This window comes from Labrus mixtus, unplaced genomic scaffold (genome assembly GCF_963584025.1).
Source record: "Labrus mixtus unplaced genomic scaffold, fLabMix1.1 SCAFFOLD_27, whole genome shotgun sequence".
In the NCBI taxonomy this organism is placed as follows: domain Eukaryota; kingdom Metazoa; phylum Chordata; class Actinopteri; order Labriformes; family Labridae; genus Labrus; species Labrus mixtus.
Window position 1 is genome coordinate 657,374 of NW_026870316.1, and position 15,784 is coordinate 673,157.

A 15,784-nucleotide genomic window follows, 5' to 3' on the forward strand; every position below is an offset into this window, starting at 1 on the left:
ACTTTTTTGAAGCCGAAATCTTTTCATGAAAATTTTCAACTTTTTTGAAGCTTAAATACTTCATGAAAATGTTCGACTTTTTTAACGCCGAAATCCTGTCGTGAAAATGTTCGACTTTTTTGAATCCGAAATACTTCATGAAAATTTTTGAAATTTTTTGAAACCGAAATACTTCATGAAAATGTTCGACTTTTTTAAAGCCGAAATCCTGTCGTGAAAATTTTCAACTTTTTTGAAGCCGAAATCTTTTCATGAAAATTTTCAACTTTTTTGAAGCTGAAATACTTCATGAAAATGTTCGACATTTTTAAAGCCGAAATCCTGTCGTGAAAATTTTCAACTTTTTTGAAGCCGAAATCTTTTCATGAAAATTTTCAACTTTTTTGAAGCCGAAATCTTTTCATGAAAATTTTCAACTTTTTTGAAGCTGAAATACTTCATGAAAATGTTCGACATTTTTAAAGCCGAAATCCTGTCGTGAAAATTTTCAACTTTTTTGAAGCCGAAATCTTTTCATGAAAATTTTCAACTTTTTTGAAGCCGAAATCTTTTCATGAAAATTTGCAACTTTTTTGAAGCCGAAATCTTTTCATGAAAATTTTCAACTTTTTTGAATTCGAAAAACTTCATGAAAATTTTCAACTTTTTTAAAGCCGAAATACTTCATGAAAATGTTCGACTTTTTTAAAGTCGAAATCCTGTCGTTAAAATTTTCAACTCTTTTGAAGCCGAAATCTTTTCATGAAAATTTTCAACTTTTTTGAAGCCGAAATCTTTTCATGAAAATTTTCAACTTTTTTGAAGCTGCAATACTTCATGAAAATGTATGACTTTTTTGAAGCCGAAATCCTGTCGTGAAAATTTTCAACTTTTTTGAAGCTGAAATCTTTTCATGATAATTTTCAACTTTTTTGAAGCCAAAATCTTTTCATGAAAATTTTCAACTTTTTTGAATCCGAAATACTTCATGAAAATGTTCGACTTTTTTAAAGCCGAAATCCTGTCGTGAAAATTTTCAACTTTTTTAAGGCCGAAATCTTTTCATGAAAATTTTCAACTTTTTTGAAGCCGAAATCTTTTCATGAAAATTTTCAACTTTTTTGAAGCCGAAATCTTTTCATGAAAATTTTCAACTTTTTTGAAGCTTAAATACTTCATGAAAATGTTCGACTTTTTTAACGCCGAAATCCTGTCGTGAAAATGTTCGACTTTTTTGAATCCGAAATACTTCATGAAAATTTTTGAAATTTTTTGAAACCGAAATACTTCATGAAAATGTTCGACTTTTTTAAAGCCGAAATCCTGTCGTGAAAATTTTCAACTTTTTTGAAGCCGAAATCTTTTCATGAAAATTTTCAACTTTTTTGAAGCTGAAATACTTCATGAAAATGTTCGACATTTTTAAAGCCGAAATCCTGTCGTGAAAATTTTCAACTTTTTTGAAGCCGAAATCTTTTCATGAAAATTTTCAACTTTTTTGAAGCCGAAATCTTTTCATGAAAATTTTCAACTTTTTTGAAGCTGAAATACTTCATGAAAATGTTCGACATTTTTAAAGCCGAAATCCTGTCGTGAAAATTTTCAACTTTTTTGAAGCCGAAATCTTTTCATGAAAATTTTCAACTTTTTTGAAGCCGAAATCTTTTCATGAAAATTTGCAACTTTTTTGAAGCCGAAATCTTTTCATGAAAATTTTCAACTTTTTTGAATTCGAAAAACTTCATGAAAATTTTCAACTTTTTTAAAGCCGAAATACTTCATGAAAATGTTCGACTTTTTTAAAGTCGAAATCCTGTCGTTAAAATTTTCAACTCTTTTCAAGCCGAAATCTTTTCATGAAAATTTTCAACTTTTTTGAAGCCGAAATCTTTTCATGAAAATTTTCAACTTTTTTGAAGCTGCAATACTTCATGAAAATGTATGACTTTTTTGAAGCCGAAATCCTGTCGTGAAAATTTTCAACTTTTTTGAAGCTGAAATCTTTTCATGATAATTTTCAACTTTTTTGAAGCCAAAATCTTTTCATGAAAATTTTCAACTTTTTTGAATCCGAAATACTTCATGAAAATGTTCGACTTTTTTAAAGCCGAAATCCTGTCGTGAAAATTTTCAACTTTTTTAAGGCCGAAATCTTTTCATGAAAATTTTCAACTTTTTTGAAGCCGAAATCTTTTCATGAAAATTTTCAACTTTTTTGAAGCCGAAATCTTTTCATGAAAATTTTCAACTTTTTTGAAGCTTAAATACTTCATGAAAATGTTCGACTTTTTTAACGCCGAAATCCTGTCGTGAAAATGTTCGACTTTTTTGAATCCGAAATACTTCATGAAAATTTTTGAAATTTTTTGAAGCCGAAATACTTCATGAAAATGTTCGACTTTTTTAAAGCCGAAATCCTGTCGTGAAAATTTTCAACTTTTTTGAAGCCGAAATCTTTTCATGAAAATTTTCAACTTTTTTGAAGCTGAAATACTTCATGAAAATGTTCGACATTTTTAAAGCCGAAATCCTGTCGTGAAAATTTTCAACTTTTTTGAAGCCGAAATCTTTTCATGAAAATTTTCAACTTTTTTGAAGCCGAAATCTTTTCATGAAAATTTTCAACTTTTTTGAAGCTGAAATACTTCATGAAAATGTTAGACATTTTTAAAGCCGAAATCCTGTCGTGAAAATTTTCAACTTTTTTGAAGCCGAAATCTTTTCATGAAAATTTTCAACTTTTTTGAAGCCGAAATCTTTTCATGAAAATTTGCAACTTTTTTGAAGCCGAAATCTTTTCATGAAAATTTTCAACTTTTTTGAATTCGAAATACTTCATGAAAATGTTCGACTTTTTTGAAGCCGAAATCTTGTCGTGAAAATTTTCGACTTTTTTGAATCCGAAATACTTCATGAAAATGTTCGACTTTTTTAAAGCCGAAATCCTGTCGTGAAAATTTGTAACCTTTTTGAAGCCGAAATACTTCATGAAAATGTTAGACTTTTTTAAAGTCGAAATCCTGTCGTGAAAATTTTCAACTTTTTTGAAGCCGAAATCTTTTCATGAAAATTTTCAACTTTTTTGAAGCTGAAATACTTCATGAAAATGTTTGACTTTTTTGAAGCCGAAATCCTGTCGTGAAAATTTTCAACTTTTATGAAGCCGAAATCTTTTCATGATAATTTTCAACTTTTTTGAAGCCAAAATCTTTTCATGAAAATTTTCAACTTTTTTGAATCCGAAATACTTCATGAAAATGTTCGACTTTTTTAAAGCCGAAATCCTGTCGTGAAAATTTTCAACTTTTTTAAGGCCGAAATCTTTTCATGAAAATTTTCAAATTTTTTGAAGCCGAAATCTTTTCATGAAAATTTTCAACTTTTTTGAAGCCGAAATCTTTTCATGAAAATTTTCAACTTTTTTGAAGCCGAAATCTTTTCATGAAAATTTTCAACTTTTTTGAAGCTGAAATACTTCATGAAAATGTTTGACTTTTTTGAAGCCGAAATCCTGTCGTGAAAATTTTCAACTTTTATGAAGCCGAAATCTTTTCATGATAATTTTCAACTTTTTTGAAGCCAAAATCTTTTCATGAAAATTTTCAACTTTTTTGAATCCGAAATACTTCATGAAAATGTTCGACTTTTTTAAAGCCGAAATCCTGTCGTGAAAATTTTCAACTTTTTTAAGGCCGAAATCTTTTCATGAAAATTTTCAACTTTTTTGAAGCCGAAATCTTTTCATGAAAATTTTCAACTTTTTTGAAGCCGAAATCTTTTCATGAAAATTTTCAACTTTTTTGAAGCTTAAATACTTCATGAAAATGTTCGACTTTTTTAACGCCGAAATCCTGTCGTGAAAATGTTCGACTTTTTTGAATCCGAAATACTTCATGAAAATTTTTGAAATTTTTTGAAGCCGAAATACTTCATGAAAATGTTCGACTTTTTTAAAGCCGAAATCCTGTCGTTAAAATTTTCAACTTTTTTGAAGCCGAAATCTTTTCATGAAAATTTTCAACTTTTTTGAAGCTGAAATACTTCATGAAAATTTTCAACTTTTTTGAAGCTGAAATACTTCATGAAAATGTTCGACTTTTTTAACGCCGAAATCCTGTCGTGAAAATGTTCGACTTTTTTGAATCCGAAATACTTCATGAAAATTTTTGAAATTTTTTGAAGCCGAAATACTTCATGAAAATGTTCGACTTTTTTAAAGCCGAAATCCTGTCGTGAAAATTTTCAACTTTTTTGAAGCCGAAATCTTTTCATGAAAATTTTCAACTTTTTTGAAGCTGAAATACTTCATGAAAATGTTCGACATTTTTAAAGCCGAAATCCTGTCGTGAAAATTTTCAACTTTTTTGAAGCCGAAATCTTTTCATGAAAATTTTCAACTTTTTTGAAGCCAAAATCTTTTCATGAAAATTTTCAACTTTTTTGAAGCTGAAATACTTCATGAAAATGTTCGACTTTTTTAAAGCCGAAATCCTGTCGTGAAAATTTGTAACCTTTTTGAAGCCGAAATACTTCATGAAAATGTTAGACTTTTTTAAAGTCGAAATCCTGTCGTGAAAATTTTCAACTTTTTTGAAGCCGAAATCTTTTCATGAAAATTTTCAACTTTTTTGAAGCTGAAATACTTCATGAAAATGTTTGACTTTTTTGAAGCCGAAATCCTGTCGTGAAAATTTTCAACTTTTATGAAGCCGAAATCTTTTCATGATAATTTTTAACTTTTTTGAAGCCAAAATCTTTTCATGAAAATTTTCAACTTTTTTGAATCCGAAATACTTCATGAAAATGTTCGACTTTTTTAAAGCCGAAATCCTGTCGTGAAAATTTTCAACTTTTTTGAAGCCGAAATCTTTTCATGAAAAATTTCAACTTTTTTGAAGTTTAAATACTTCATGAAAATGTTCGACTTTTTTAACGCCGAAATCCTGTCGTGAAAATGTTCGACTTTTTTGAATCCGAAATACTTCATGAAAATTTTTGAAATTTTTTGAAGCCGAAATACTTCATGAAAATGTTCGACTTTTTTAAAGCCGAAATCCTGTCGTGAAAATTTTCAACTTTTTTGAAGCCGAAATCTTTTCATGAAAATTTTCAACTTTTTTGAAGCTGAAATACTTCATGAAAATGCTCGACATTTTTAAAGCCGAAATCCTGTCGTGAAAATTTTCAACTTTTTTGAAGCCAAAATCTTTTCATGAAAATGTTCAACTTTTTAAAAGCCGAAATCCTGTCGTGAAAATTTTCAACTTCTTTAAAGCCGAAATCTTTTCATGAAAATTTTCAACTTTTTTGAAGCCGAAATCTTTTCATGAAAATTTTCAACTTTTTTGAAGCCGAAATCTTTTCATGAAAATTTTCAACTTTTTTGAAGCTAAAATACTTCATGAAAATGTTCGACTTTTTTAACGCCGAAATCCTGTCGTGAAAATGTTCGACTTTTTTGAATCCGAAATACTTCATGAAAATTTTTGAAATTTTTTGAAGCCGAAATACTTCATGAAAATGTTCGACTTTTTTAAAGCCGAAATCTTTTCATGAAAATTTTCAACTTTTTTGAAGCCAAAATCTTTTCATGAAAATTTTCAACTTTTTTAAAGCCGAAATCCTGTCGTGAAAATTTTCAACCTTTTTGAAGCCGAAATACTTCATGAAAATGTTCGACTTTTTTAAAGCCGAAATCCTTTCGTGAAAATTTTCAACTTTTTTGAAGCCCAAATACTTCATGAAAATGTTCGACTTTTTTAAAGCCGAAATCCTGTCGTGAAAATTTTCAACCTTTTTGAAGCCGAAATACTTCATGAAAATGTTCGACTTTTTTAAAGCCGAAATCCTTTCGTGAAAATTTTCAACTTTTTTGAAGCCCAAATACTTCATGAAAATGTTCGACTTTTTCAAAGCCGAAATCCTGTCGTGAAAATGTTCAACTTTTTTAAAGCCGAAATCTTTTCATGAAAATTTTCAACTTTTTTGAAGCCGAAATCTTTTCATGAAAATTTTCAACTTTTTTGAAGCCGAAATCTTTTCATGAAAATTTTCAACTTTTTTGAAGCTTAAATACTTCATGAAAATGTTCGACTTTTTTAACGCCGAAATCCTGTCGTGAAAATGTTCGACTTTTTTGAATCCGAAATACTTCATGAAAATTTTTGAAATTTTTTGAAGCCGAAATACTTCATGAAAATGTTCGACTTTTTTAAAGCCGAAATCCTGTCGTGAAAATTTTCAACTTTTTTGAAGCCGAAATCTTTTCATGAAAATTTTCAACTTTTTTGAAGCTGAAATACTTCATGAAAATGTTCGACATTTTTAAAGCCGAAATCCTGTCGTGAAAATTTTCAACTTTTTTGAAGCCGAAATCTTTTCATGAAAATTTTCAACTTTTTTGAAGCCGAAATCTTTTCATGAAAATTTTCAACTTTTTTGAAGCTGAAATACTTCATGAAAATGTTAGACATTTTTAAAGCCGAAATCCTGTCGTGAAAATTTTCAACTTTTTTGAAGCCGAAATCTTTTCATGAAAATTTTCAACTTTTTTGAAGCCGAAATCTTTTCATGAAAATTTGCAACTTTTTTGAAGCCGAAATCTTTTCATGAAAATTTTCAACTTTTTTGAATTCGAAATACTTCATGAAAATTTTCAACTTTTTTAAAGCCGAAATACTTCATGAAAATGTTCGACTTTTTTAAAGTCGAAATCCTGTCGTTAAAATTTTCAACTCTTTTGAAGCCGAAATCTTTTCATGAAAATTTTCAACTTTTTGGAAGCCGAAATCTTTTCATGAAAATTTTCAACTTTTTTGAAGCTGAAATACTTCATGAAAATGTTCGACTTTTTTGAAGCCGAAATCCTGTCGTGAAAATTTTCGACTTTTTTGAATCCGAAATACTTCATGAAAATTTTTGAAATTTTTTGAAGCCGAAATACTTCATGAAAATGTTCGACTTTTTTAAAGCCGAAATCCTGTCGTGAAAATGTTCAACTTTTTTGAAGCCGAAATCTTTTCATGAAAATTTTCAACTTTTTTGAAGCTGAAATACTTCATGAAAATGTTCGACATTTTTAGAGCCGAAATCCTGTCGTGAAAATTTTCAACTTTTTTGAAGCCGAAATCTTTTCATGAAAATTTTCAACTTTTTTGAAGCCAAAATCTTTTCATGAAAATTTTCAACTTTTTTGAAGCCGAAATCTTTTCATGAAAATTTTCAACTTTTTTGAAGCTGAAATACTTCATGAAAATGTTCGACTTTTTTAAAGCCGAAATCCTGTCGTGAAAATTTTCAACTTTTTTGAAGCCGAAATCTTTTCATGAAAATTTTCAACTTTTTTGAAGCTGAAATACTTCATGAAAATGTTCGACATTTTTAAAGCCGAAATCCTGTCGTGAAAATTTTCAACTTTTTTGAAGCCGAAATCTTTTCATGAAAATTTTCAACTTTTTTGAAGCCAAAATCTTTTCATGAAAATTTTCAACTTTTTTGAAGCTGAAATACTTCATGAAAATGTTCGACTTTTTTAAAGCCGAAATCCTGTCGTGAAAATTTGTAACCTTTTTGAAGCCGAAATACTTCATGAAAATGTTAGACTTTTTTAAAGTCGAAATCCTGTCGTGAAAATTTTCAACTTTTTTGAAGCCGAAATCTTTTCATGAAAATTTTCAACTTTTTTGAAGCTGAAATACTTCATGAAAATGTTTGACTTTTTTGAAGCCGAAATCCTGTCGTGAAAATTTTCAACTTTTATGAAGCCGAAATCTTTTCATGATAATTTTTAACTTTTTTGAAGCCAAAATCTTTTCATGAAAATTTTCAACTTTTTTGAATCCGAAATACTTCATGAAAATGTTCGACTTTTTTAAAGCCGAAATCCTGTCGTGAAAATTTTCAACTTTTTTGAAGCCGAAATCTTTTCATGAAAAATTTCAACTTTTTTGAAGTTTAAATACTTCATGAAAATGTTCGACTTTTTTAACGCCGAAATCCTGTCGTGAAAATGTTCGACTTTTTTGAATCCGAAATACTTCATGAAAATTTTTGAAATTTTTTGAAGCCGAAATACTTCATGAAAATGTTCGACTTTTTTAAAGCCGAAATCCTGTCGTGAAAATTTTCAACTTTTTTGAAGCCGAAATCTTTTCATGAAAATTTTCAACTTTTTTGAAGCTGAAATACTTCATGAAAATGCTCGACATTTTTAAAGCCGAAATCCTGTCGTGAAAATTTTCAACTATTTTGAAGCCAAAATCTTTTCATGAAAATTTTCAACTTTTTTGAAGCTGAAATACTTCATGAAAATGTTCGACTTTTTTAAAGCCGAAATCCTGTCGTGAAAATTTGTAACCTTTTTGAAGCCGAAATACTTCATGAAAATGTTAGACTTTTTTAAAGTCGAAATCCTGTCGTGAAAATTTTCAACTTTTTTGAAGCCGAAATCTTTTCATGAAAATTTTCAACTTTTTTGAAGCTGAAATACTTCATGAAAATTTGCAACTTTTTTGAAGCCGAAATCTTTTCATGAAAATTTTCAACTTTTTTGAATTCGAAATACTTCATGAAAATTTTCAACTTTTTTAAAGCCGAAATACTTCATGAAAATGTTCGACTTTTTTAAAGTCGAAATCCTGTCGTTAAAATTTTCAACTCTTTTGAAGTCGAAATCTTTTCATGAAAATTTTCAACTTTTTTGAAGCCGAAATCTTTTCATGAAAATTTTCAACTTTTTTGAAGCTGAAATACTTCATGAAAATGTTCGACTTTTTTGAAGCCGAAATCCTGTCGTGAAAATTTTCAACTTTTTTGAAACTGAAATCTTTTCATGATAATTTTCAACTTTTTTGAAGCCAAAATCTTTTCATGAAAATTTTCAACTTTTTTGAATCCGAAATACTTCATGAAAATGTTCAACTTTTTAAAAGCCGAAATCCTGTCGTGAAAATTTTCAACTTCTTTAAAGCCGAAATCTTTTCATGAAAATTTTCAACTTTTTTGAAGCCGAAATCTTTTCATGAAAATTTTCAACTTTTTTGAAGCCGAAATCTTTTCATGAAAATTTTCAACTTTTTTGAAGCTAAAATACTTCATGAAAATGTTCGACTTTTTTAACGCCGAAATCCTGTCGTGAAAATGTTCGACTTTTTTGAATCCGAAATACTTCATGAAAATTTTTGAAATTTTTTGAAGCCGAAATACTTCATGAAAATGTTCGACTTTTTTAAAGCCGAAATCTTTTCATGAAAATTTTCAACTTTTTTGAAGCCAAAATCTTTTCATGAAAATTTTCAACTTTTTTAAAGCCGAAATCCTGTCGTGAAAATTTTCAACCTTTTTGAAGCCGAAATACTTCATGAAAATGTTCGACTTTTTTAAAGCCGAAATCCTTTCGTGAAAATTTTCAACTTTTTTGAAGCCCAAATACTTCATGAAAATGTTCGAATTTTTTAAAGCCGAAATCCTGTCGTGAAAATTTTCAACCTTTTTGAAGCCGAAATACTTCATGAAAATGTTCGACTTTTTTAAAGCCGAAATCCTTTCGTGAAAATTTTCAACTTTTTTGAAGCCCAAATACTTCATGAAAATGTTCGACTTTTTCAAAGCCGAAATCCTGTCGTGAAAATGTTCAACTTTTTTAAAGCCGAAATCTTTTCATGAAAATTTTCAACTTTTTTGAAGCCGAAATCTTTTCATGAAAATTTTCAACTTTTTTGAAGCCGAAATCTTTTCATGAAAATTTTCAACTTTTTTGAAGCTAAAATACTTCATGAAAATGTTCGACTTTTTTAACGGCGAAATCCTGTCGTGAAAATGTTCGACTTTTTTGAATCCGAAATACTTCATGAAAATTTTTGAAATTTTTTGAAGCCGAAATACTTCATGAAAATGTTCGACTTTTTTAAAGCCGAAACCTTTTCATGAAAATTTGCAACTTTTTTGAAGCCGAAATCTTTTCATGAAAATTTTCAACTTTTTTGAATTCGAAATACTTCATGAAAATTTTCAACTTTTTTGAAGCCGAAATACTTCATGAAAATGTTCGACTTTTTTAAAGTCGAAATCCTGTCGTGAAAATTTTCAACTTTTTTGAATCCGAAATACTTCATGAAAATGTTCGACTTTTTTAAAGCCGAAATCCTGTCGTGAAAATTTTCAACTTCTTTAAAGCCGAAATCTTTTCATGAAAATTTTCAACTTTTTTGAAGCCGAAATCTTTTCATGAAAATTTTCAACTTTTTTGAAGCCGAAATCTTTTCATGAAAAATTTCAACTTTTTTGAAGCTTAAATACTTCATGAAAATGTTCGACTTTTTTAACGCCGAAATCCTGTCGTGAAAATGTTCGACTTTTTTGAAGCCGAAATACTTCATGAAAATGTTCGACTTTTTTAAAGCCGAAATCCTGTCGTGAAAATTTTCAACTTTTTTGAAGCCGAAATCTTTTCATGAAAATTTTCAACTTTTTTGAAGCTGAAATACTTCATGAAAATGTTCGACATTTTTAAAGCCGAAATCCTGTCGTGAAAATTTTCAACTTTTTTGAAGCCGAAATCTTTTCATGAAAATTTTCAACTTTTTTGAAGCCGAAATCTTTTCATGAAAATTTGCAACTTTTTTGAAGCCGAAATCTTTTCATGAAAATTTTCAACTTTTTTGAAGCTGAAATACTTCATGAAAATGTTCGACTTTTTTAAAGCCGAAATCCTGTCGTGAAAATTTTCAACTTTTTTGAAGCCGAAATCTTTTCATGAAAATTTTCAACTTTTTTGAAGCTGAAATACTTCATGAAAATGTTTGACTTTTTTGAAGCCGAAATCCTGTCGTGAAAATTTTCAACTTTTATGAAGCCGAAATCTTTTCATGATAATTTTCAACTTTTTTGAAGCCAAAATCTTTTCATGAAAATTTTCAACTTTTTTGAATCCGAAATACTTCATGAAAATGTTCGACTTTTTTAAAGCCGAAATCCTGTCGTGAAAATTTTCAACTTTTTTAAAGCCGAAATCTTTTCATGAAAATTTTCAACTTTTTTGAAGCCGAAATCTTTTCATGAAAATTTGCAACTTTTTTGAAGCCGAAATCTTTTCATGAAAATTTTCAACTTTTTTGAATTCGAAATACTTCATGAAAATTTTCAACTTTTTTAAAGCCGAAATACTTCATGAAAATGTTCGACTTTTTTAAAGTCGAAATCCTGTCGTGAAAATTTTCAACTCTTTTGAAGCCGAAATCTTTTCATGAAAATTTTCAACTTTTTTGAAGCCGAAATCTTTTCATGAAAATTTTCAACTTTTTTGAAGCTGAAATACTTCATGAAAATGTTCGACTTTTTTGAAGCCGAAATCCTGTCGTGAAAATTTTCAACTTTTTTGAAGCCGAAATCTTTTCATGATAATTTTCAACTTTTTTGAAGCCAAAATCTTTTCATGAAAATTTTCAACTTTTTTGAATCCGAAATACTTCATGAAAATGTTCGACTTTTTTGAATTCGAAATACTTCATGAAAATTTTCAACTTTTTTAAAGCCGAAATCCTGTCGTGAAAATTTTCAACTTTTTTGAAGCCGAAATCTTTTCATGAAAATTTTCAACTTTTTTGAAGCTGAAATACTTCATGAAAATGTTCGACTTTTTTGAAGCCGAAATCCTGTCGTGAAAATTTTCAACTTTTTTGAAGCCGAAATCTTTTCATGATAATTTTCAACTTTTTTGAAGCCAAAATCTTTTCATGAAAATTTTCAACTTTTTTGAATCCGAAATACTTCATGAAAATGTTCGACTTTTTTAAAGCCGAAATCCTGTCGTGAAAATTTTCAACTTCTTTAAAGCCGAAATCTTTTCATGAAAATTTTCAACTTTTTTGAAGCCGAAATCTTTTCATGAAAATTTTCAACTTTTTTGAAGCCGAAATCTTTTCATGAAAAATTTCAACTTTTTTGAAGCTTAAATACTTCATGAAAATGTTCGACTTTTTTAACGCCGAAATCCTGTCGTGAAAATGTTCGACTTTTATGAAGCCGAAATACTTCATGAAAATGTTCGACTTTTTTGAAGCCGAAATCCTGTCGTGAAAATTTTCAACTTTTTTGAAGCCGAAATCTTTTCATGAAAATTTTCAACTTTTTTGAAGCTGAAATACTTCATGAAAATGTTCGACATTTTTAAAGCCGAAATCCTGTCGTGAAAATTTTCAACTTTTTTGAAGCCGAAATCTTTTCATGAAAATTTTCAACTTTTTTGAAGCCAAAATCTTTTCATGAAAATTTGCAACTTTTTTGAAGCCGAAATCTTTTCATGAAAATTTTCAACTTTTTTGAATTCGAAATACTTCATGAAAATTTTCAACTTTTTTAAAGCCGAAATACTTCATGAAAATGTTCGACTTTTTTAAAGTCGAAATCCTGTCGTCAAAATTTTCAACTCTTTTGAAGCCGAAATCTTTTCATGAAAATTTTCAACTTTTTTGAAGCCGAAATCTTTTCATGAAAATTTTCAACTTTTTTGAAGCTGAAATACTTCATGAAAATGTTCGACTTTTTTGAAGCCGAAATCCTGTCGTGAAAATTTTCAACTTTTTTGAAGCCGAAATCTTTTCATGATAATTTTCAACTTTTTTGAAGCCAAAATCTTTTCATGAAAATTTTCAACTTTTTTGAATCCGAAATACTTCATGAAAATGTTCGACTTTTTTAAAGCCGAAATCCTGTCGTGAAAATTTTCAACTTCTTTAAAGCCGAAATCTTTTCATGAAAATTTTCAACTTTTTTGAAGCCGAAATCTTTTCATGAAAAATTTCAACTTTTTTGAAGCCGAAATCTTTTCATGAAAAATTTCAACTTTTTTGAAGCTTAAATACTTCATGAAAATGTTCGACATTTTTAACGCCGAAATCCTGTCGTGAAAATGTTCGACTTTTATGAAGCCGAAATACTTCATGAAAATGTTCGACTTTTTTAAAGCCGAAATCCTGTCGTGAAAATTTTCAACTTTTTTGAAGCCGAAATCTTTTCATGAAAATTTTCAACTTTTTTGAAGCTGAAATACTTCATGAAAATGTTCGACATTTTTAAAGCCGAAATCCTGTCGTGAAAATTTTCAACTTTTTTGAAGCCGAAATCTTTTCATGAAAATTTTCAACTTTTTTGAAGCCGAAATCTTTTCATGAAAATTTGCAACTTTTTTGAAGCCGAAATCTTTTCATGAAAATTTTCAACTTTTTTGAAGCTGAAATACTTCATGAAAATGTTCGACTTTTTTAAAGCCGAAATCCTGTCGTGAAAATTTTCAACTTTTTTGAAGCCGAAATCTTTTCATGAAAATTTTCAACTTTTTTGAAGCCAAAATCTTTTCATGAAAATTTTCAACTTTTTTGAAGCTGAAATACTTCATGAAAATGTTCGACTTTTTTAAAGCCGAAATCCTGTCGTGAAAATTTGTAACCTTTTTGAAGCCGAAATACTTCATGAAAATGTTAGACTTTTTTAAAGTCGAAATCCTGTCGTGAAAATTTTCAACTTTTTTGAAGCCAAAATCTTTTCATGAAAATTTTCAACTTTTTTGAAGCTGAAATACTTCATGAAAATGTTCGACTTTTTTAAAGCCGAAATCCTGTCGTGAAAATTTTCAACTTTTTTGAAGACGAAATCTTTTAATATAAATTTTCAACTTTTTTGAAGCTGAAATACTTCATGAAAATGTTTGACTTTTTTGAAGCCGAAATCCTGTCGTGAAAATTTTCAACTTTTATGAAGCCGAAATCTTTTCATGATAATTTTCAACTTTTTTGAAGCCAAAATCTTTTCATGAAAATTTTCAACTTTTTTGAATCCGAAATACTTCATGAAAATGTTCGACTTTTTTAAAGCCGAAATCCTGTCGTGAAAATTTTCAACTTTTTTAAAGCCGAAATCTTTTCATGAAAATTTTCAACTTTTTTGAAGCCGAAATCTTTTCATGAAAATTTTCAACTTTTTTGAAGCCGAAATCTTTTCATGAAAATTTTCAACTTTTTTGAAGCTAAAATACTTCATGAAAATGTTCGACTTTTTTAACGCCGAAATCCTGTCGTGAAAATGTTCGACTTTTTTGAATCCGAAATACTTCATGAAAATTTTTGAAATTTTTTGAAGCCGAAATACTTCATGAAAATGTTCGACTTTTTTAAAGCCGAAATCCTGTCGTGAAAATTTTCAACCTTTTTGAAGCCGAAATGCTTCATGAAAATGTTCGACTTTTTTAAAGCCGAAATCCTTTCGTGAAAATTTTCAACTTTTTTGAAGCCCAAATACTTCATGAAAATGTTCGACTTTTTTAAAGCCGAAATCCTGTCGTGAAAATGTTCAACTTTTTTAAAGCCGAAATCTTTTCATGAAAATTTTCAACTTTTTTGAAGCTAAAATACTTCATGAAAATGTTCGACTTTTTTAACGCAGAAATCCTGTCGTGAAAATGTTCGACTTTTTTGAAGCCGAAATACTTCATGAAAATGTTCGACTTTTTTAAAGCCGAAATCCTGTCGTGAAAATTTTCAACTTTTTTGAAGCCGAAATCTTTTCATGAAAATTTTCAACTTTTTTGAAGCCGAAATCTTTTCATGAAAATTTGCAACTTTTTTGAAGCCGAAATCTTTTCATGAAAATTTTCAACTTTTTTGAATCTGAAATACTTCATGAAAATTTTCAACTTTTTTAACGCCGAAATCCTGTCGTGAAAATTTTCAACTTTTTTGAATTCGAAATACTTCATGAAAATTTTCAACTTTTTTAAAGCCGAAATACTTCATGAAAATGTTCGACTTTTTTAAAGTCGAAATCCTGTCGTGAAAATTTTCAACTCTTTTGAAGCCGAAATCTTTTCATGAAAATTTTCAACTTTTTTGAAGCCGAAATCTTTTCATGAAAATTTTCAACTTTTTTGAAGCCGAAATACTTCATGAAAATGTTCGACTTTTTTAACGCCGAAATCCTTCATGAAAATGTTCGACTTTTTTGAATCCGAAATACTTCATGAAAATTTTTGAAATTTTTTGAAGCCGAAATACTTCATGAAAATGTTCGACTTTTTTAAAGCCGAAATCCTGTCGTGAAAATTTTCAACTTTTTTGAAGCCGAAATCTTTTCATGAAAATTTTCAACTTTTTTGAAGCTGAAATACTTCATGAAAATGTTCGACATTTTTAAAGCCGAAATCCTGTCGTGAAAATTTTCAACTTTTTTGAAGCCGAAATCTTTTCATGAAAATTTTCAACTTTTTTGAAGCCGAAATCTTTTCATGAAAATTTGCAACTTTTTTGAAGCCGAAATCTTTTCATGAAAATTTTCAACTTTTTTGAAGCTGAAATACTTCATGAAAATGTTCGACTTTTTTAAAGCCGAAATCCTGTCGTGAAAATTTTCAACTTTTTTGAAGCCGAAATCTTTTCATGAAAATTTTCAACTTTTTTGAAGCAAAAATCTTTTCATGAAAATTTTCAACTTTTTTGAAGCTGAAATACTTCATGAAAATGTTCGTCTTTTTTAAAGCCGAAATCCTGTCGTGAAAATTTGTAACCTTTTTGAAGCCGAAATACTTCATGAAAATGTTAGACTTTTTTAAAGTCGAAATCCTGTCGTGAAAATTTTCAACTTTTTTGAAGCCAAAATCTTTTCATGAAAATTTTCAACTTTTTTGAAGCTGAAATACTTCATGAAAATGTTCGACTTTTTTAAAGCCGAAATCCTGTCGTGAAAATTTTCAACTTTTTTGAAGCCGAAATCTTTTAATATAAATTTTCAACTTTTTTGAAGCTGAAATACTTCATGA